Here is a 24550-nt window from a genome sequence, read left to right on the forward strand (position 1 = left end):
CAGACCAACTATCTGTGAAAGTTTAGTGACAAGTTGTAATATAGTGGCTAGTCCATGACATATCGTGATTGAAAATGATCCCTAGGCTCTTAACTAAGCTCACTAGTTCAAGTTTCTCCGAATTAAGTGTGATGTCAGCAGGCAGCGTAGCCTTTTTGTTCTTTGCTTGGAATAATATGGCTTTAGTTTTAGTAGTGGTAATTATGAGACCATTTTTAATGGACCACACATGTAGTTTGTCTACTACTGCATTAGCAGTACTTAACAAGTCTGAGGTATGATGAGACGAAAACAGATGAAACATTAATTTTGGTTGTTTGCAAAACGCAATTTTTAGGTGGCGATATTATTCTCTATGGTTAGCAACAGGTAGCTGTTGTTGAAAAACATAGCTTAAATAATGTCTAAAAGACAATTGTATTGAATCTGTTCGCTGGTATCAGAACAACACGCCAAACACTTTTACGTATGAGAGCAACTGAGCTTCCCCGCTGCAGCTTGTCTCTTCGTGAATAATCTCCGCATTGTCTGTGTCACGAATGGCGACTGTGCGGAAGAAAGTCCGATATATTTTGCAGTGTTTACGACTTTGCGCAAGTACTGATCCTTGTGTTTCTCTGTCCAGGTTAGTCGCTTTTTTCTGTACTCAGTTTTCAATTGCCTTTTTGCCCGCTTCCACTGCTGCCTCTATTTTGTGTTTGTTTTTTGCATTGCTAAACTTGGGAGCATGCCGACTTGTGCAGAACTAGCAAAGGAATTACAGGCTCATCGTGAGGAGGTTGCCGAACTTCAAATTAGCCTAGTGGTGATTGATGACATATGTGAATGTGTGAAAAATAAAAATTAGGCACTCACCAAAGAAAGCAAGGTCATGAGAGATGAAAATAAGAAGCTTAGTAAACAAATGTGCAATCTCGAACAATACTGCCGACTCAATAATGATGAGCTGAAATGCATGCCCGAGTCAACAGACGAAGACTGATTGGCAGTCATCCTAACTATTGGTGAGAAGATCGGTTGCCCAATCGCCAATACAGATATAGACACTGCACACCGGGTGGTCGCGACAAATGGAAGTCACGTTATCGCGCGATTCTGTTCGCGAAACAAGAAGGATGAATTCACTAAAAAGGCAAGAAAAGCGCGGCTGCCTACAGCTTATATAGGGTTTACGCAGAGCATAGGCCCCAAACCTGTGTACGCGAGCGGTCATCTCACGCCAGAGCAAAAACACCTTTTTGCGCAGGCACTTGCACCTAATAGAGCACACCGGTGGAAGCACCTCGGGACCGATATTTGCAGAACCAAAGCCCGTGTGACCGACGACAGCGGCGTCTTTCGAATTAGCATGTTCAGAAGGCATTGGCCTCTTCCGCTAGATAAGCTGTCGTTTCTCATTTCCAACCGACCTTAACACTCCGTGGCTGCCTACACATTCCAACAAACGACACATTTGTTACACGAAACGTCATCAGCATTATCCCTTCTGCAACTCAACATCCCGATTAGAAAAAACCATGATGATCTTGTTGCGTTCCTTTCTTGACTTGATCATTCATTATCTATCATATGCATGTCCGAAACATGCTTATCTGGCAATGAAAGGAACGCGTTTCGATTGCCAGGTTATCATTCTGAATATTGTAATCGCGAATTGTATCGTGGTGGTGGAGGTGCCATACTTGTATGCTCGCCCTTCACATACAACCGTCGTCTTCATATCAGATTTAAAATATTCCCTGCGAATCTGTTTGGCTTGAATTTAACCGTAGCGTTATACAAATTAACAGTCGTAACATCATCGTAGCTTCCTTTTATGGGCCACCTTCATCTTCGTATCCAGAATTTCGAGGTCAGTTAAGCAAAATTTTTAATAACTTGGTAATAGAAAATTAAAAAAATCGTTATATCTTGTGATATTAACACCAACATCATCAATCCTGAAAGTGCATCATGTTTACAGTACATGTACACTTTATACAACTTTGGCTTTTCTTCGCAAATTTCAGCTTCAACCAGGAATGATTTACAGGGCTGCAGTAGACTAATAGATCATATTATCTCCAACATTTCATCTGATCACATTGCAGGAGTGGTAGGTGATTGCATTACAGACCAAAAAACCTTTTTCCTTTCACGTTATGCTTTAAACATGTACAACATAATAATACATTGACAAAGCGGTGATTTGACTCCGTCAAATTTGTGCAGTTAATTTGCGCAATAGTCTGGACATCGGTTGATAAGGATGATTGCGCAGAATAAGCTTTTGTGTCGTTCTCGGAAACCATAGTTACGTGCCTAGAAAACTGCACCACTTACACTACAGTGACGAAGTGGTTTCGTTCACCCAGAAATCCATAGATTACTAACTCACTGTTAAAGCCCATTAATAAAAAGAATAACCTTCATGAGAAATTCAAGTGCCAGCCTTTCAACTTTACATTGAAATCTTGCGTTCAGATATATTTTGCAGCGTTATCTTCTTCATTCATAATAATCTTCATCATCATCAGCCTGGTTACGCCCACTGCAGGGCAAAGGCCTCTCCCAAACTTCTCCAACTACCCCGGTCATGTACTAATTGTGGCCATCTTGTCCCTGCAAACTTCTTAATCTCACCCGCCCACCTGACTTTCTGCCGCCCTGTGATACGCTTCCCTTCCCTTGGAATCCATTCTGTAACTCTTAATGACCATCGGTTATCTTCCCTCCTCATCACGTGTCCTGCCCATGCACATTTCTTTTTCTTGATTTCAACTAAGATATCATTAACTCGCGTTTGTTCCCTCACCCAATCTGCTCTTTTCTTATCCCTTAACGTTACACCTACCATTCTTCTTTCCATAGCTCGTTGCGTCGTCCTCAACTTAAGTAGAACCCTTTTCGTAAGCCTCCAGGTTTCTGCCCCGTACGTGAATACTGGTAAGACACAGCTGTTATAAACTTTTCTATTGAGGGATAAGGGCAACCTGCTGTTCATGATCTGAGAATGCCTGCCAAACGCACCACAGCCCATTCTTATTCTTCTGATTATTTCAGTCTCATGATCCGGATCCGCAGTCACTACCTGTCCTAAGTAGATGTATTCCCTTACCACTTCAGTGCCTCACTACCTATCGTAAACTGCTGTTCTCTTCCGAGACTGTTGAACATTACTTTAGTTTTTAGACTCACCCTTCGGCTTTGCCTCTCCAGGTCAGTGAGCATGCATTGCAGTTGGTCCCCTGAGTTACTAAGCAAAGCAATATCATCAGCGAATGGCAAGTTACTAAGGTATTCTCCATTCACTCTTATCCCAAATTCTCCCCAATTCAGGTCCCTGAATGCCTCCTGTAAACACGTTGTGAATAGCATTGGAGAGATCGTATCTCCCTGCCTGACGCCTTTCTTTATTGGTATTTTGTTGCTTTCTTTATGGAGGACTACGGTGGCTGTGGAGCCGCTATAGATATCTTTCAGTATGTTTACATACGGCTCGTCTACACCCTGATTCCACAATGCCTCCATGACTGCTGAGGTTTCGACTGAATGAAACGCTTTCTCGTAATCAATGAAAGCTATATATAAAGGTTGGTTATATTCCCCACATTTTTCTATCACCTGATTGATAGTGTGAATATGGTCTATTGTTGAGTAGCCTTTACGGAATCCTGCCTGGTCCTTTGGTTGACGGAAGTCTAAGGTGTTCCTGATTCTATTTGCAATTGCCTTAGTAAATACTTTGTAGGCAACGGACAGTAAGCTGATCGGTCTATAATTTTTCAAGTCTTTGGAGTCCCCTTTCTTATGGAATAGGATTATGTTAGCGTTTTTCTAAGATTCCGGTGCGCTCGAAGTCATGAGGCATTGCGTATACAGGGTGGCCAATTTCTCTAGAACAGTCTGCCCACCATCCTTCAACAAATCTGCTGTTACCTAATCCTCCCCAGCTGTCTTCCCCCTTTGCATCGCTGCCAAGGCTTTCTTTACTTCTTCCGGTGTTACCTGTGGGATTTCGAATTCTTCTTTGACTATTCTCTCTTCTATTATCGTCGTGGGTGTCACTGGTGTTGTATAAATCTCTATAGAACTCCTCAGCCACTTGAACTATCTCATCCATATTAGTAATGATATTGCCTGCTTTGTCTCTTAACGCATACATCTGATTCTTGCCAATTCCTAGTTTCTTCTTCACGGCTTTCAGACTTCCTCCGTTTCTGAGAGCATGTTCAATTCTATCCATACTTCCTTATGTCAGCTGTCTTACGCTTGTTGATTAACTTCGCAAGTTCTGCCAGTTCTATTCTAGCTGTAGGGTTAGAGGCTTTCATACATTGGCGTTTCTAGATAAGATCTTTCGTCTCCTGCGATAGCTTACTGGTATCCTGTCTGACGGAGTTGCCACCAACTTCTATTGCACACTCCTTAATGATGCCCACAAGATTGTCGTTCATTGTTTCAAAAGTAAGGTCCTCTTCTTGTGTTAAAGCCGAATAGCTGTTCTGTAGTTTGATCTGGAATTCCTGTATTTTCCCTCTTACCGCTAGCTAATTGATCGGCTTCTTATGTACCAGTTTCTTCCATTCCTTCCTCAAGTCTAGGCTAATTCGAGTTCTTAGCATCCTATGGTCACTGCAGCGCACCTTGCCGAGCACGTCCACATCTATTATGATGCCAGGGTTGGCGCAGAGTATGAAGTCTATTTCATTTCTAGTCTCGCCGTTCGGGCTCCTCCACGTCCACTTTCGGCTATCCCGCTTCCGGAAGAAGGTATTCATTATCCGCATATTATTATGTTCCGCAAACTCTACTAATAACTCTCCCCTGCTATTCCTAGTGCCTATGCCATATTCCCCCACTGCCTTGTCTCCAGCCTGCTTTTTGCCTACCTTGGCATTGAAATCGCCCATCAGTATGGTGCATTTTGTTTTGGCTTTACCAATCGCCGATTCCACGTCTTCATAGAAGCTTTCGACTTCCTGGTCATCATGACTGGATGTAGGGGCGTAGACCTGTACAAAGTTCATTTTGTACCTCGTATAAATCTCAATAGAACTCCTCAGTCACTTGAACTATCTCATCCATATTAGTAATGATATTGCCTGCTTTGTCTCTTAACGCATACATCTGATTCTTGCCAATTCCTAGTTTCTTCTTCACTGCTTTCAGACTTCCTCCGTTTCTGAGAGCATGTTCAATTCTATCCATAGTATACTTCCTTATGTCAGCTGTCTTACGCTTGTTGATTAACTTCGCAAGTTCTGCCAGTTCTATTCTAGCTGTAGGGTTAGAGGCTTTCATACATTGGCGTTTCTAGATAAGATCTTTCGTCTTCTGCGATAGCTTACTGGTATCCTGTCTGACGGAGTTGCCACCAACTTCTATTGCACACTCCTTAATGATGCCCACAAGATTGTCGTTCATTTTTTCAAAAGTAAGGTCCTCTTCTTGTGTTAAAGCCAAATAGCTGTTCTGTAGTTTGATCTGGAATTCCTGTATTTTCCCTCTTACCGCTAGCTCATTGATCGGCTTCTTATGTACCAATTTCTTCCATTCCTTCCTCAAGTCTAGGCTAATTCGAGTTCTTAGCATCCTATGGTCACTGCAGCGCACCTTGCCGAGCACGTCCACATCTATTATGATGCCAGGGTTAGCACAGAGTATGAAGTCTATTTCATTTCTAGTCTCGCCGTTCGGGCTCCTCCACGTCCACTTTCGGCTATCCCGCTTCCGGAAGAAGGTATTCATTATCCGCATATTATTATGTTCCGCAAACTCTACTAATAACTCTCCCCTGCTATTCCTAGTGCCTATGCCATATTCCCCCACTGCCTTGTCTCCAGCCTGCTTTTTGCCTACCTTGGCATTGAAATCGCCCATCAGTATGGTGCATTTTGTTTTGGCTTTACCAATCGCCGATTCCACGTCTTCATAGAAGCTTTCGACTTCCTGGTCATCATGACTGGATGTAGGGGCGTAGACCTGTACAACGTTCATTTTGTACCTCTTATTAAGTGTCACAAGACCTGCGACCCTCTCGTTAATGCTATAGAATTCCTGTATGTTACCAGCTATATTCTTATGAATGAGGAATCCGACTTCTAGTTCTCCTAGGTCTTCATTGAGGCGCACTAAACGCAATTATTACCAGGATCTTTTTTGTAAAAAACACAAGCAACACGACTCGCTGCTGGAATATTATGTAAGAGTTTCTGAACAAGAACTATTGCTGAGAGACCCCAATAAAAATAAAGCAAGGTGACAAAGGGTATACTGATCCTCTTGGAATAGCTAACGCATTCAGTGAGCATTTCTACGCATCTACGGATACGCAGCAGCCAGCGTGTCCTTCACCTCATATACATCGGTGTAGTCATTCCTTTTATCTCCATTCGATGCCTGCAGATAAAGTTCATCAGGTAATCACATTATTGAACAATAGAAGAGTTGACTTAGACCACATTGATCCTTGGAAATAAAAACTAATTTCGCATTAAATGTCGTCAGTTTTGGCACTGATCGTTGACAAAATGTTCTCTGCAGTTTTGTTTCCGAGGTGTCTTACAGCTGGCAGAATAGTTCCTGTTTTCAAGAAAGATGATCAGACTTCAGTAGAGAATCACAGGCGAAGTTTATTTTATTTTTTTATTTTATTTTATTGTACCCTCAAGACCGAAGTATTGCAGAGGGGAGTGGATAATAAACATACACAAGTAAATAACAAAGATGCAAAAAATTTTACAAAGCAGGAAAATGGATTAGTTGATTGTATCCGGTAATGATGATGTCTGATAAGATCGCACGAAACTTTGAGATGTCCTTCACTGCAACAACTGCGCCGGGAAGGCGGTTACATTCCTGAGAGGCCCTAGCAATACATGATTCGTGACAGGTTCTGGTGCGGCATTGAACGATTCCAACCTTATGACTTCAATGTGACAGGAAATGTCGGTAGGAGAGGATATAAGATTATCGCGCAGGTAGGAATTGTTGAAATATAGTTTATGAAATAAAGCGATGCGAAAGCACTTACGGCGGGCTGAGCGAGGAGCAAGTAGCAAAGAATTTTTCAGTGCAGTTACGCTTGATGTGCGGTTGTACTTGCTATGATGGAAACGTGCGGTATTGTTTTGGATTAGTTCAGTTTTCAAGTGATTGAATAAGGGTTTCGAGGTACGGGGCACAGATGGATGAGGCGTACTGCGTTTTACTCCAAATAACCTTTTTGTACAATATTAATTTTAATGATGTAGGAACAGAAGAAAAATTTCGGCGAAGGTAGTGTAGCATGCAGTTAGTATTGTTAATTACCTTATCGATGTGAAACGACCAGGAAAATGATGAGGTTATGTAGACGCCTAGTTATTTATAGAAGGTTACGACCTCTAGAGGAGTATCATTAAGAAATAGTTCGGTGGAGGAATATTGCAGCGAGTTACGCGCATACATTTAGGTTTAGTTAGGTTAAGTTGCATTAACGATACGTCACACCAGTTAGAGATAGCGTTCGTATAGGATTCTAAGAATTTATTATCAGATTCGCCCGAGATTTCACGGAGGTCAACACATTCAGCTATGAAAAGGCAAATACTGGAAAAAACGTCTTTCGGTAAATCGTTAATGTAACAAAGGAAGAGGGCCTATCACTGATCCCCGGGGGACACCAGAGTCTACGGGATTAAATGAGGGCATATGATTGTTTGACACAACACACTGCGACTGATTGTGGAGAAAATGCTCAAGTCATGCAAACAGGTTAGGATCAAGATTAAGTTTACTAACTTTAAATGGAAGCAATTTATGACACAATTTGTCGAACACCTAGCCTAAATCAAAGAAAACACACTCTGCGAATGAACCTTTGTCGAGAATAATATGAAGGCTGTGAGTAAAAGAATGAAGTTGAGTTTCACAAGAGAAGTTTTTTTGGAAACCATATTGTGCTTTTCTGAAAAGTGAATTATTTTCTAAGTGCTTTGCTAAATGTGAGCACAATATATGCACTAAATGTGAGTACAAATATGTAAATTTGTATCCTGCCTTTTTGGTTAAGGGATTGGAAAGCTTTTCCAGACTCGAGTAATGCCCTTCTTAAAGAAGCATAACCTTTTTCCTCCTCAGCAATTTGGATTTCGCCAGAATATTCAACCGAACTCGCACTCATTGCTTTAACTCAAGGAATCAAGCAAGCTCTTGACAGAGGTTTATATGTGGGTTCTGCATTCAGCGATCTTACGAAGACATTCGACAAATAAACCATTGCTCACTACTTGTGAAACTCGAAGAATTTGATATATCTGGTCCTCCACTGAACATTATTTGAGAACACTTCAGTAACTGGTCTCAAATGGTACAAGTTAACGGCCATCTCTCATCTTCAGAGCTAATTAACGTAGGAGTTCCACATGGATCAACTGTAGGCCCCCTTTTATTTTTGATGTTTATTAATTACCTACCCACTATTCTTCCTAAGACCACTTGCATACTTTACGCTGATGACGCGGCCAGCTTTACGTCCTGAAAATCAATTATCACACTCCAGTCTAACCTGAACACCGGCTTAAACAATATTACTGCATGGTGTCAAAATATTCATCTGCACATTATTCCCACTATAAACATATTTATGGTGTTCGATTCCCAACGAAATTCAATCGAAGTCCCACCTTCTGTTTACATTCGTGGTTACGTCATACACGTTTCGAACAAAGCGCGGTTCCTCGGTGTCATCTGCGATAGCGAACTAAAATTTCATGGACATTCCCGATTACTTGTGAAAAAGACTCCACTTGATGTCCACATTATCGTCAAGACAAGAACTTAATTTCCGCTTCACACCGTACGATCTTTTTATTTTGCTTGAATTCATAGCCATCTTTCGTTTTGTGTGTCATCATGGGCCAAAACTTATTCTGCGCACATTGAGCGTCCACAGCGGCTTCAGAAGCAAGCTATGACACTGACTTTCAGCCCATTTGATTTGTCCTGCAGCTCACTGTTTTCTAAACTTAACATTGTCAAATTATAAGGTTTTACGCGCCAAAACCACTTTCTGATTATGAGGCACGCCGTAGTGGAGGACTCCGAAAATTTCGATCACCTGGGTTTCTTCGACGTTCACATAAATCTAAGTACACGGGTGCTTTCGTATTTAACCCCATTGAAATGCGACCACCGTGGCCCTTAACATTCTCCCGTTACGACAATTATTCCATTAGAAACTATCCATAATTTCATACAAGCTCATCACACACGGCGCTTAATTTTTTTTTTCATTGAATATATTGATCCTGAACACATTACTAACAACAACAGCCCTCGGTTTTGCCTGCGCGGTAATGTTTTACCTGCTGTAAGGACTAATTACAGCAAGTTTCCAGCCCTCTTCCCTGGAATAACAATACGAAACTCATTACCTTTCGAAATATAATCGTCACACAATGTTTATACATACTCCGCGCGCATCAAGAAATATTTAATTCAGGAATTAGTGGACCCATCTTAATTTCTTCATGAACTATCAACATGTATATCATTTTGATGTTTACCTGTTGTTTTTGTATAAGTAACTGACATTATTGATAATGAAACGATTTTGGTCTCTCATGGTGCGTTGATTATTCTTGATAATATTCGTTCTTATTCTGCTTTTTGACACGATTTCCTTTATATTTCATGTTTGAAAATTAGCATTGCCATTAACGTATGTATCCAGTTGCCTGTTATATATGAGCAACTTGCCTAAGTATTATTACTATTGTTCACATGACCGTATTTCATTGCTGTTTTTGTATAATAACCCTATTTAGGTAATCATAGAAGGTCCCCCTAGCAGTTTTTTTCAAAACTCTGGGACCTCCTGCTGTAATACTATTGTTATGTAGCTAGAACATGACTGTTGCAATAAAGTTGACGGCTTGAAAGAAACGGGATAAAAAGACACGAAACAGCACCTGAAGCTAACTCTCATTTATTTTGAACACACGGCAGAATAAAACAAAAAAGTACAAAGAAGCATTATGGTATCTGCTCTTTCATAATTCCTCTTCTGTTGAATTTATTGCGTTTCAAAGCAGAATCATCTTTCTTGCCTATCTGAAAGTGAGTGGAGGTGAAATAATCATCCAAGGGTTGGGCGACTATGCAGAATCACAGCGCACTTTCCAGCAAAACTGCTCATTTTTTGAAGCTGTAGTAAAAGTTAGGTTGGGGGTCTCTTTTGGAACGAAATATTTTCAGATGGTTGACCCACATGGGTCATTAAATTGTCACATGTCTTGCAAATGTAAGCTCGTTGCCACACTTTGTTCTCTGGAATCTCCCGTAAAACTGCCTGATAATGAATAAGTACCACTGTAATTATTGAACGTGGGCGCTATAAATCACACGTAAATGAGTGACGTGCTTTGGTTCCTACCAAATATGTAACGAGTGCAATCAGCGCCACTCTTAATTATTTGAGCACTAAGGACAGGCAATACGCGCTTCTTTTAACGCACAATAACACGAAAATAAACGGAAAATCACCCACTATTTTCGTAGCCAGGAACGGTCAACTTTCGTCACATATTACTGAAAACAGGTCGTCAATATCCACTAAATGTGACACCAGTGTACCATACAGTTTCTCCAGACATTTCGAAACGTTCCTCGAAACGACGTTTTATTCTTTTTGAGCTCGCAGGGAAAATTTACGGGCGCATACCTAACCTCGCACGCACATAGAAATAATGTTGCTCCAATTTTCTGCAAATTTCGTTTCACTGTTAGTAACACATTTACAAGAGAACTGGGACCAATTCCAAGTCCTATTACCCGTTAAGCCCTTAACTCCTTAGCCCACAGTGTATTACCTACATGATACAATGTAACGCCCTCTTCCGACAGTTTACTGAGGCTTGCAGAATAAGCAAGCTTAAGAGGAGAAGAATAAAGATGCGAGGTTCGTGGCATGCGCATGAGCACGACACGGCTGGCTGGTAGGTTTCGGATAGGAAAAGAGTTAGACGTGTTGCCCTGAGCTGCCGTTATTAGACGTATAACGAGAGCGAAAAAAAAAAAGGTCAGATCATGCGTACATTATAAACCGGTATCGATGTCTCTCCAGCAATGAAATACATAGCGAATTTACCACTGAAAATGCATTTTGGGATCATTTATTATGAAAGATCCTATTGCGGTCTGCTATTGACGCAAAGCGCAAGAAAGGTTGTAAGTAAACATAACCCATATTCACAGAAACGTCTTAGACTAGAAGTGCTCACAACAAAAACCACAAAAAAAAGAATGAATCTTGACGTTTGGCATATTATTAGCGTATGTGGCCACACAATGGCCACGAGCACATACGAAGGAAACGCTCACTGAATTTGGCTCCATGGTATTTTCTTAATTTGTGTGCTTCAAATTATAGCACGGCAAATATCAGCATGCTTATATACTGTTTCTTTGACTAGTGGGATGCACTTACAGGGCAATACATTCTGGTAGTGTTGTGAGGCAAGCACTATTTCATGTAGCATATCAAGGACAGCATGCAGTTGCACTAATAAGACTGATACTTAGGCCAGTTGGCTGAAATGCATAATTTGAAATGCTAACATACACTGAGAAGAAGGACAACGAAAACAAGGCGCTAACCTCAGAAGTAAATTTTATTCGAAAACAAGAACTCCTAAACGTGCACCAAGAAAACAACGCATGCACGATACAAGGGACAAGAAACAAACAAAATCCTTCTTTCTAATTGATGCCAACCATTGCACATACCCGTCTTTGTGTGAACATTATTAGTTTCCTTTTTCTTCAGTAATGCTTAGTTATGAGTTTTGCCTCGTGCTTTTATGTTCCTTCTCTGTGTACCTGTGCCGCTCGCGCTGTCGTTAAAATGCAGTTGTAGGTAGTTTCTTTAGAGGTAGAGATTTCTTTCCAACGAAAAAAAATATTTGGTGGTAGAAGATTTTTTCTCATGGGCTAGTTTTTAACCGGGAGCTACTCACAGCAGCAGCAACTAATAGCTCTCGGAATAAGAGAAAGAAGGTTTCCTTTTTTCTTGCATCAAACCTGTACACGCTCCTAAAATTAGTACAGACTAAGGTGTATGACTGGTCCAGCCTTTATATGGAAGTTATGAATTAATCAGCCAACAGTAATATTTTACTGTTTTACTGATAAATAAATACTTTACTAGTTGGAACAAATAAAAATAAACTCAATTTTAAAAAGCAATCTGCAAGGATTCTTATGTGGATAACGTTTTTTGCATGTTTCATGCAAGTGAGATGTCCATTTCTACGTAAGAAAATGGAAACCTAATTGCATGGTGTCTCATATATGATAGGGGACAATGTTTCCTCTCAAAATCGCGACCAAGTCTTTCCTTAGAAAAGAATGTTCTTTCGTGCATTCCTTGCCTAAACAAATGCTTGTGCAATTTTATCTCAAGGAAAGAAAACTGCAGTAAGGGTTAAAAATGTTATTTCTTAAACAATGCAAGGATAGCAGGAAAACCTGAATAAGTTGAATTTCACAACAGCGATGCAAAAAGGGTAAGGAGAACGCAATGAAAAAGCCCACAGAAAGCACCTAGGAATCGCCAAAACACTCAGTGTGACAGAGTTTCAGGCCTGCATGGCAATACAGCTTGCGCTTCTCTGATGGAAAATGGGAACATTGTACGCGTTTCGTGAAAAAGTGTTGAATTGGAGGGCAACAAAATATTATTTCACAGCTGTCAGCACGTTTTATTAGCATACAGAATGTTCGATGCGCCAGGAACCGGCGCATCGGATATTTTAATGTAATCCGCCGACCACGTATACACAACAACTCGGCTGTGGTGCGGCCGCCACATGCGCGACCTCACAGCAAATAGGCGTGACACCGACGTGAAGAATTCTAATATTTTGCAGACTTGTGGCGTTTCCCATTGGCGTTTGGACACGATGCGTATTTGGGCACTTTTTGTCATCTCCATGCGTGGTTATTTCGGCACGCAAGCACTAAGGAGACGTGAAACCTCAACAAGATATACCAATGCGACAATGAAAGAGGGTATGTAGTTTTTTTTTCCAGTTTCCTCGTGGATGAATACCATTCATAAGTCAAGTCACCGGCGATCTGCTCATATTTTTCTTTGTCATCTTTAAGGAATGGCGACAGTTCTGTAGTTAGTGCATGGACAGTAGATGCAATTTTCAAAACCAGCCAACTAGCGGTAGCATTGTTACATATAAGTGTTTACCATTAGCAGTGTATTTTAGGTACGCTTCAGGATGAAGCCCTGTCATTGCAATCTCTGAAGTTAGCTGTTTCAGCCGCTGAATCCATCTTGTGATTGATAGTTTTTCAATTGCACCGCAACATTTGCTCTGCACTCACTGATAGCGTATCACTCTACTTGGAACCGATTATACAAATACCACTGATTTTATACTCTACACATTCTTAGGCACCCCTCCTTTCATTCGGGATTTTAATCTAAACTAGAACATTATCACAGCTATCCCTTTGGCCCTTGATCCAGGCTATTGTCATCCGGTCTCTTAACGTTATGCCAATCAGTTTCCGTCCTGTCACTGACAAAGAGCGTGTGAGCTTTGTCTAAACTTTATTACCTTCAGTTCAAATTAATAAAATGGAAGGAAAGCTCAGCCCAAGATGGCAGGAAATGGGTGGCGTGATGAAATTTGCAGGCTCAAGATGGGGAAGCAGAGGCAAGACAGTCGTAATTGAAGAGAACTGAGAAAATGACTCGATTTTGTCCTGCATTAGGCAAAAATAGGGTGCTGCTGATTGCATCGTGTGTGCACAATAAAACTGGCAAGTGTGCGAGTTAGGCAACGCTCCTATCTTCGCGGCGCATGCCCGGAGTGCATGTTCGCCTTTCATGTACAGTGCACCCTCTCCCAATGTATGCCATAAAACTGGCCGCAAATAAACCCGGTGGTCCTTCTCGTCGCAAGCCTGGCTTGACTACCTGCATCAGTCGCACCAACACGAAGCACGGTGTCTGATGTGGAACTCGAATCCACGCCCACGCTAGTGGTCGTGGGGTGCTATCCAAAGCCGAGCAACTGTGTAATGCAGCAGAAATATCGGCGGCGCAGTACGAAGTATGGCGGCGGAAACAACAACAGGTCAACCGTGTCAACAAAACTGATAAAGAACAGCCCTCAACCTTCAGGTGCCGTAGGTGTGGGCTGGAACATGGCCCGTGAAATTGCCCGGCGTTTGGGCGAGCGTGCCAAAGATGTGGAGGTAGAAACCATCTTGCTGCAATAGTGCAAAAGTAGCAGAAGTCGAAGGTCGTGAAAAGGACTTCGAGATTCTTGACGTCTCGATTGGCAGCCTAATAAGTCCGCGTAATTGGATCGTCCAAGCTCAAGTGGCGAAAGGAGACTTGTCCCTGAAGGTGGACACAGAAGCACAAGCAAACCTTTTGCTGTATAGCAAATATCGCAAGCTCAACCCAAAGGTTTACCTAACAGCTACCAACTCAGTGCTACGTTCTTATGAGGCAGCAGTCATCGACCACGTTGAGATCACCACGCTACATGCCAGCATCGACAACAAGACGGTCCACATCTTTGTTATTAAAAAAAAGAAAGGCAATCGATTATTCGCCTGCGTCCGAGTGATAAACTTTGCCTATTCACGAGTTCCATCAGCGAATTTAGAACGAACACCAGTGAACAAGCGGTGCAGGAATTCCAAGATGTCTTCGCCGTATTGGATGCATCCAACGGCAATATGATACGGTATTGCAACCAGGCAGCGTTCCTACAGCGCAATGAGGTAGACGAGATCCTTTAGCTATCCAAGCACCGCTGCGAGCCGAGCTCAACGGGATGCAGAAGGCTGGCATCATTACAACGTGGAAGAGCCAACAGTCTGGATAAGCGCTTTAATGATCATCACAAATAAAGGCGACAAATTGCGCGAATGCTTGGATCCCAGAAAAATTAATGGTTGTTTGAAGCGCGAGCATTACGAGATGCCGCGCCGAGAGGACACAGAGGCAGAGCTTGCAGGAGCGAAAATCTTCATTCGCCTACATGCCAGCTCTGGGTTTCATCAGATTCTCCTTTATGAGGAGACTTCTAGAATATGCACGTCTGCCACCCCCTTTGGTCGCTATAAATTTTTCCGGCTGCTTTTCGGTATAGCCGCAGCGTCGGAGGTCTTTCAAAAGTGTATGAATGAAATATTCCACGCAGTTCCGGGCACAGAGATATACGTTGATGATACCTTGGTATGGAGTAGCACGAGAAAAGAGAATGACGACTAGCTGCGTGCAGTCCCACAGTCCGCGCGTATAGGGGGAGTAACGTTCAACCCCGTGAAGTTTATAACAGGCATGACGGAAATTTCTTTTTTGGGTGACGTAATACCAGCACAATATGCCCGAGCCCCGCATCAGTTTTTTCGGTACTAGAAATGCCGCCCCCAAACGACAAGCACGCTACGCAAAGGATGTTACGTGTCGTAAACTGTTTCTCGATATTTTTACCCGCGCTGGCAGAAAAAAATAATAAACTTCTCCGGGTGCTAATAAGGAAAGGATAGCGTTTTTGAGTGGGCTGCTATGTTATTTTTGCGGCCTAATACAGTAGAGTAGAGGCCGTCGAACTTGAGTCATCTGATCTTGCAGAAATCACAGACCGAACAAGTTAGTATCCTCACTAATTCGCAAATAAACCGCTACCTCTCCAAGGTGCCGCTGGGAGAAAACGAAATCCGCCCATGCCAGCAGTGCGAGGAAGAGACGGGTGCGGCGCGCTGGTTCTAGGCTACGTTCCTCCTCGTCGTTAAAACAGTACATCCACTTTACTCATAGCGGTTTTTCTTATCTTTCTATAAGGTCTCATCCATCTATCACTTACGTACCATCACACTGCTTAACTTCTTTCACCTCGGTGATGATATTTCTGACCATTTCAAGGATCTGACTAAAGCCTAAGACAACGCGTAGAACGCAGCAATATTTTACAATGTGGTTTCCGACGTAGAGACATCGTTCATTTGTTGAATGTTTCAGCTCAACTAAGGACTGTGCGCAATATGTCGTGAAAGCCCTCTCGTCTTGCATTTGATGCGCATCTGAAACGCACCGGGTAATTATAACACGAAATATCGAACCTAGAGAGCCTGCTTTTGCATTATGCGCAATGTTTGTTTTTGTTACCTCTTCACTGATAACCGAAATGACGTCACTATGAATATTTATTTCAGGAATGTGCGTGTATGGTGGACGCAACTTCACTTCGGTATTTCAGTTACCAAAACCAGAGTGTGGGATGCTTGTATGCTTTCTTAACACAAGCAGAATTGCGGTTTCCGGGTATGAAATGTTTTCTTATGTTCATTACGGTAACAGGAGTGAGCAGTGACGTCAATTTTTTTCTGTATACGCACATGCGTTGCAAATTTCTGGTTTGAATAGACATAATGCATATTCCATCGTCAACTTATCAGCCGAAAAGGCAAATGCCGTTCAAAATGCAGATTGTATTCGACAGAGCGATATACTAGTAAAGTTTGCCGCAGGAACATATTCGACATTTCACCGAGCAATAATTTTTAACTTTTGCGAGATTCTTGAAAAGCTATGTTGCACATGACGTAATTATAGTCCGTCAATGTACTATTCTCAGAGGCGGGCATCATTTGCACGATGAATCAAAACACCTGTTCAAATAAATAACACATGTCCACTAATTACATTTCTAAAAATTTCCTATACGGTAGATATTGCAGTTTACGAACTCTTGCTGCTAAATGACATCATTAGTTTCTTAAGCGATAAAGCACTGCGAAGCTCGAACACGACGAGTGGGTAACGGACCTTGCATTCCTCCCGAAGAGGTCGTCCTAATACGCTAAACACAGCCCTGCGTGCAAATCATGATCTCATTACGGATAGAGTGAACGCCATTTTTGCCTTCCAAGAGAAGCTGCGCTTGTTCACTTCATCGCTTTCATGCCACAACACGTTAATTTTTTATCAGACAGAAGCTATTCCCTGCTGGTGACAAGTAGACGTCAGTGATCGCCACATGCGCTCAACTTGTCGCGACATAGTTCAGGTAGCAGCCGATGTCAATTTTAGAGCGGAATCAGTTATACCGCCTATTTCGCGAAGAATTCACAATTACGCCAGAATACCGCAACTACACAGCGGAGCTAGAGTTCATCGACCTGCAGTGCTCAGCAGAGTTATGTGCCTTGCACCGGGAGCAGCCCCTTCTTTCGTTTTGTAAGAAACGAACAAACATATAAACACACCGAACAATGCCAGGCAACTAGCGTTTCTCTGCCGAACTGTGCATGCCTGTGTGCAGACTTTCTCATCGGTGAAAGTTACAAGACGGGCTCAAGTAGGAAATGAGTGCGATGACACCCCTCCCCCTCGCCCCCATCGAATGCCTTTGCGAAAGCAAAATATGCAATGTTGTTCTAAAAATTGTGGCCCATGTGGGTGCCAAACAAGGTAGATTTTGGCTCTTGGTGCTGCTCAGTTTTGCAGATCCGCTTCAAAGGGCACCTCGTCAGACGATGCGTGCACCAGGCGGATGTCGCGAATGTGTCAATTCCGGGTACGCCATGTCCGAGATGCTCTAGCGCTCGACCGGCATTCTCAAGCGCCAGGCACACTCCGTCGCCACGCTTGGCGAACCAGACATATTAATCGGAGCGTGTGTTTATCCTTGCGCCTCGACGGCGACAAAACATTACGCGGCGGCCGCGCTATCTATGCTACGCAGTAGCGTTGCCTTCAAGTTTGTACGGATTTGCGGCTGCGATTCCGGAAGTCATACGCACTAGACGCAGGAACACGGATGTGTGCATGGCCGGTTTCGAGAACGCGCTTCCTCTCAGTCTGGCTCGCCTCCGTGGTGCGGACCGGCATAACCTTGACCATAACCTTGACCCCCTTGAGCGATAGATAGCACACAAACCCCGTTGTGCTTTTCCAAGCGCTATCAATAGAAAGCGTACGTGAGCTCTCGGCTGGTTTAGGTTACCATGCGTTCGTTCCAGCGAGTGGTAACGTTTTTTTTACAGTCTAAATCAAGATACGGCTAGCTATCGCGAAATTTTCTCGACCCTCTCGTTCCTGTTTCACACGTAAAATTTTGCACGGAGGCTTCGTTTTATTTAAATTACCTTAAAGTAGGTTTTTGCACCATGCAAAACATTCAAACTAAAGCCCGTGCGACCTCGCATGGACTAAGTAGAACACCGCCGCCCTCCCCTCCCTCGATGTTATGCGCACGACAGAATACGGTGTGGTTCCTTCCTCCGCCAAAGGGAGATTGAACCGCTATCATCGGCTCACCGTCGTGCGCTTTCAGCCGCACGTACACCGTACGGTGCGCGAGGAGAATGTTTTCACGAGACGAACCCTGTACGTATGCACCGTAAAAAAACCTGTCGCAACTGCTAGAGGACCTATAGAAACTGCCCAGCGCGCCTCCGCATACCTTCGTCCTCCGCGATGCTTCGACTCGTGTCCCCAACCCTATTTCGTTCAACGTTACCTACACATTCCTCTAGTTGTGGCTACATTGCCGCACGCTCGGCGCTCTTAGAACTTTCTCCTGTGCGGGATTCTCTGCACACCCAGTCGCCTTGCTCGTTCGCTTGCTTCGCGACTTCAGACAGACACCGCCGACTTCACAAGCTGGTCAGTTACGGTTGCGCGTAGAAGCTTGGGTACAGGATAACAGGCTGTGTGGACCAGACGCACTCCGCAACGTGAACTATATGCTAGTTCGGCAACAAGAAAGAAACATTCGAGAGCATGAGACTGCCTTTGGAACTTGGACATAGTCATATACTCATAGTCAGTCATGGTCACACCAAAAATGCGTCTATGCAAAACGCACTGTTTGGAACGCCACTGACTGTGGCACATTAGGCGGGTTAATCAACCAGTGCAGAACGCGCAACGCCGCCGCCGTATTTGCGCCGCGTAACAAGAAAGGAAGAGTATAAAAAGAAAGCTTGCGGAGCTCATCATGTGAACTTGACGCGGCTCCGGTGTGGCAGAAAGCAGAGAAAGAACATCGCTAGCATTCACTATATTCATGGTGAGGGTATCTCCGTTGGCAGGGATGCTCGTCTGCTAGCGACACGGCAACAGGACCTTTCGTTTCTGGTATCTCCTCAAATAACCAAGCAATTTGAAAAACCTGCTCCCTTTGAGGTTCCCTAGACAAAATTTTACAACCTCCAATGTATAATTAAGCCTACGAATAGGGGCTGATGAAGACATTGCTAAATATTTGTTTGCTATAAGCACAATAAGTATAGAGGGTTAGGATATGCTGAAATAAATAGAAGATAAGGTAAATTTGAACTGTGTCCAAAGTTATAACATATATATATATATATAAAGTACGTCTTTAGATCTATAAGAAAACAAAAACTGATCACACTGCAATTAATATTATTGTTTAGCTGCGGAAGTGCACCACATGGTTGTAAATACGACAACAGCAGTGCAGGCGAAAAAGATCCCCAATGTTGTATGTTTCTCTGCCCAGACGAAACGTGAGTACACACATTTGAATTTGTTTTTCAAGCGCCCGTTCTGTTTCCTTTGACATATTTTTTACAGCTTCGTGCCGCGTATACTCTGACCATCGGAAGAGGCCTTTCGTGGGAGGTGTCTGCAATCGATTGGCGCTGTCCACGCTCTTCAATAAATTGCAGGAATTTTAGCAAGAACAAAAGACCATTAAAGGAGCCTTTTTTTCAGAATCACTTGAAACCAACCACCAATGAAGCCAACAAAAGAAAAGGGGAAATTGCTTTTCGTTTCAGTTGAAATGCACGAAGAACAGTGAAAGAGAAACTAGAAATCTACAAAAAGATAATATTCGGTAGGTGGGAGCCAGAACCCCATATCTAACCGAGAGAGTGTGGTGGCCCATTTAGCTACCTCAACGGCCTATGCTCCCATAAAGTATCTATAGTATTTTGGATGTGCAGAAGAGGAAAGCGTGAAAATGTTATCCAGTGGCGCTCTTTTCAACCGCAGGTGTCATGTCGCACATGAAATTGCTCAAGCGACTGATAATTAAACATTCGTAACTACCTATTTGCGGTTGGAAGAATGTCCCACGTGCGCCACTAGGCCCACGAGCGGCGTTGTCTAAGAGTACCTTGACTATTTTTTGTGAACATTGACGAATACTTATCATACTTCACTAGAGGAAGGCCGCCGCGGGATGTCGATGCTACAGCACTGCAAGTGTGATGTGACAACATATTTGGCCCCACCTTTAGCCACATTGTCTTTGTCCACTTTTGCCTGCTTTACCATACCAGCAAGTAATGCTTTCACTGGATTCGTCGTCTGTTGGTTGATACGTATATCAGTAACCGAACCCAGTCCCTAATTGAACCTTATTTTTATATTGACTGATTACCGTAATGTAAAATTTGATTTAACCTTGAAAACTGCTGCCATTTCGAGTGTTTTCACAGTTGCAACTGAAAACACCCAAATAGACCACGCAAGTATATGTTGGTATTATCCATGTTCAGCAAAACAATTTATAAAAGGACTAAAGCTCTGTCAATTTACTCAAAATGACAGTACTCATACAGTGAGTACGTTCTAATGGATGATAATTTCAAATACCAAAAATGAAGAATGATAGATTTTTAGTATTGGCCAAATAAACTCAATTGTGCTTGCATAAAGCATGGAAAACATCAGACGATGTTGTGAGGGCTGCAATTTGCCTCCTTAATTATCATCCTATGTTGGTTCTTCTTTCGTTGTTCTTGAGCAGTCGTTCGAATTCTCGAACGAGACCTTGCATTTCGCGAATTTCAAACAGTTGGAAGAGAACAAACTGCTTCGCGCCAGATCACTGCTGTAGCCATTGTGCCCATAACCAATTAAAGCAACAACGTGGTACTTTTGTTCTATCCATTCGCATTGTTAGCGAGCTCTCTGTCGCAAAGCGCATGTTTTCACTGCGTGCTGTGGTCTACGGTCGACCGACTTTGGTGCTCAATTAGCACAAATGAACATGGACCCTATCTTGAAACTGACACGGAACTTGCGCCATAGGGAAGTTTGGAACTACCGCGAGGGCATACCACTACCACAGAAATTAAACTCCCTCCTCTCCTCTCATGTGGTGGAAGCAACCACCGACACGCTTTTTAAGATTCTTTCGAATTCATGCCGTGATGGCTGTGCAAAAAAGAGTGTGGCGCCACATTGCGATATTATTCTAAACGACCAGTGCAAAGCGTGAGGTCACTCAATGTCTACACAATGTATTATTTACTAGTTGTCGCACAGCAAAAAACATTCTTCCGGGTCTACCAGTGTAGTTCGTCATCTGACATGATTACATCATTATATCCACCCTCACTTACTGAAAAAAAATTCAGGTGTTAGATTATTTTACATTGCCTGTAACGACATGTGTTACTGCTGTGTATCGTATTGTAGTTTCGTGGCCGCTTCAAGGAAGCAGAGTATAAATGGCAGTAGAAGTGAACACTGGGCTTCCGTCTTGTAGTCATCTCTGTCTCTGTAACATATGGTATATGAACCACGAGGTCAACACTTTTACTATAGTCAGTAATAGTTTGAAAAAATAACGGCAAGTGCCCCTCCATGCGTCACCCATCACCTCTTCTTAGCTCCCGACTTTTTTATTGTCCTTCGTATCCGTTTACCTGGTTCGCATCCTGCCAAGCTTCCTTGCCACAGGATCATGTGTGCTACTTGGAAATTTTAAGTCAGGTAACAATCCGTCCCTTCTGCCGTCCTTGGTTTACGTCGACAGTGATAATGCAAGAACTGCAAAAACTCACCCACATACACAACGCACATTACAAGCACCCCACGTATAAAGAGTGTGTGGCGCGCACAATGGGGGAGGGGGAGTATCCGTCGCGCACGGCGACTAAATTGCCAGAAGAGAACCCCCGCGTTGCAGAACAGGCGTGCATAAATAGATTAACTGCGCAGTTTGTGAACAAAAATGATGATCTCATTATGAGACGTGCCCTAGTGGGGGGCAACCAAAAAATTTTGGCCAGCTGGACTTTTTAAAGGCACACAAGGTGCGGTGCACAAAGGCTTTACATTGTGCCATGTCGTAGGTGCTGCCATGCATTATACGAAACATAATCCGTGGATTGACTGATGGGCTAGTTGGTTCATTATCCCAGAAAGAATAGCACCTCAAATGGGACACACAGGAGGAACCATGCAACCACTGCGATAACAATTGCACGTTTATTATCTTCCTGAGATTTTCATATATAGCAATAAAGGCAGTGTGAACAATACCATGGAAAGAAAGCACAGCTTGGTCAAAAGGGAAGGACGGAAGAGGGGGAGAGACCTCGCGCCCAGCGCATTCTTGTTAGAATGCAGTTTTCAGAAAATTTAATTCTTTCTTGGACAGCTTAAGAGATGCGACACTGATGCAATCAGCAGTTAAGCGGTGGATTTCAATAGCGTCTAAAGATTCCCTGGTGCATTTAATTATCAGGGTGTATATGCAATGCTTCACTCTACGACAACATAGGCTTACATCCACACTACCGGCAATGCAAGACAAGGTTTCCATTGATTGCAAGATCTTTTACATTGTTATTATACTTTCTAATGCTATCGTTGATACAATGGCCTGACTGGCCGAATATCGTTTTCTACATTTTAACAGCACTGAATACACGACATTTCGCACACTGTCAACAAAACGGTTTTGAGCTTGGTCATACACGCTCGTTGAGTGCGCGTGTCGGGGTTGACCTTACCGCATGGGCCAATTAACTGACACCATGTATTAGTTTACTTACGCCATGTAGGTGAGCACCACTTCTAAGTATAGGAGCTGAATCACCCATGATCACCTAAATAGCAAACACAAATGACTATTACAGCAGCAAAAAATATTAGTTTTTGCTTTTCAAGTGCTACTAACGCATTGGATTCTTGGCAAATGGTGCTGTAGATTTATTGGTAGTACTTTGTAAATGAGATGTGTAATGCTTATTCAACATTAATGCCTATTACAACTGGTTGACGCATTTCATGATTACAGGTGAAACATCTCAAAAAAGCAACAACATTGCAAAATAACTTCGTGCAGACACGTAGTTTCGAATATGCCACTCTTAAAAAGTGAGGGCTGTCGCTACACTTTCTCGCTCTCACAATTTCAAGTAAACTCGATCATGCGTCAGCCTGCGCCGAATAAGTAAAGCTACACTAAAGGCTAACAAATATAGGCAGCCATTATCAGGGGAAAATTCTTAACATCAATGCTGTTTTATCATCCGCTGGCATGTGGTTTCACTGGTAAAGCGGCCGCCGAGCAATATTCTTATTCATAGCGGGGCGCTATGCTACAGACACTACTATATATAGTCATGTCTTCAAGCTTGGTATAGGTGACAAACTCACAAGTGTAGTACAGCACAAAGCGCCGTTTCTTTGTGTGTGGCGTATATACACTAATTGCTGCTATTGCTTATAGGTAGCAAGAGGCTCAAGACAACACTATTTCGAGCTTTCTAGCCAAGATATAACTGCGGCATTTATAATGTATGACAAAAACGATTAGGCACAGGATACCTCACTAGTTTTTGCACCAAATTATAAAGAATTTTAAAATCTCAAAGCAATGAAAGTGCTAATTTTAGGCTTTGATATTTAAAAAAAATTTTGGCATTAAATTTTATTAAGCTGAAAAAGGACAACCATGTGCAGAGATCAGAATGTTCCAATAAATTGTCATGTCGATGAATACTTTCGTCACAGGCATTAGCAATTTACAGAAATTAAGCCCCAAGCGTTGTGAATGAGCTGGACAATTTAGTTGAAATGACACAATTCAATACACCCAATTCTCCCAACAGGAACCCGTAATCAATACCGACAAGGAAATTATAAAAGTGCTTTTCTTTGGAATAATTAAGCCATGGATTGAGGACACGCAAGCAACATTAGCAACTTGATGAGAGAACTTAGAATAAAATTTTCCATGTAAGAATTGTCGGTGGGTCACTCTGCATCACTTTATATGTTGAAGTGTGAACAAATTTGGTTAGACTTATGCTCGCGCAAAGTATAACAAGGAACTCTTCGCGCAACTTACTCAAGGTGGTCTTCATTCTCTGCTTTAGACAGTTGCGAACAATTATCGGTATTTTTTATCCTCAAGCTTTCTCACCTCATTGACTCTACAGCTTACATCATGTCCACATCAAAGAGAAACAAGGAAGGTAAGTGTAATGGCTAAAGACGTTCGTCACTAGTTTGTGTGTTTTGGGACGAGAAAGGATGGAGAAATAAGAGAAGCCGCAATTTTTTTATAAATTTATCACTCGCACAGACAATGGGGAAAAAAGAGGGAATGACAAAGCAGTGTCGCACATTAAGCTACGCGCGAAAGACAGACACGCTTTCAGGCAAGGGTGCAGTTGGTTATGAAAAACAGTACCACGCCAACCTTAGGCGTGTCTAGAGTACCAAAGACCATGAACGTCGCATTACAGTTTTCGGGGTTCATGATGGCTT

The 24550-nt window shown here is 42.6% G+C and overlaps 1 long non-coding RNA gene across 3 annotated transcripts; it reads left to right on the top strand.

Moving 5' to 3' along the window:
• The first annotated feature begins 520 nt into the window (after window positions 1-520).
• On the top strand, window positions 521-24011 carry LOC126517792 (uncharacterized). Of its 3 annotated transcripts, none has more exons than XR_008609758.2 (5): window positions 521-625; window positions 12894-13035; window positions 16216-16324; window positions 19447-19539; window positions 23890-24011. It is a non-coding gene; the product is annotated as an uncharacterized lncRNA (long non-coding RNA). The 3 variants fall into 3 exon arrangements; XR_008609759.1 differs by lacking the exon at window positions 23890-24011 and adding an exon at window positions 19607-19716; XR_008609760.1 differs by lacking the exons at window positions 19447-19539; window positions 23890-24011 and adding an exon at window positions 19607-19716.
• Window positions 24012-24550: the final 539 nt, after the last annotated feature.

Source organism: Dermacentor andersoni, chromosome 11, assembly GCF_023375885.2.
Source record: "Dermacentor andersoni chromosome 11, qqDerAnde1_hic_scaffold, whole genome shotgun sequence".
Lineage (NCBI taxonomy): Eukaryota > Metazoa > Arthropoda > Arachnida > Ixodida > Ixodidae > Dermacentor > Dermacentor andersoni.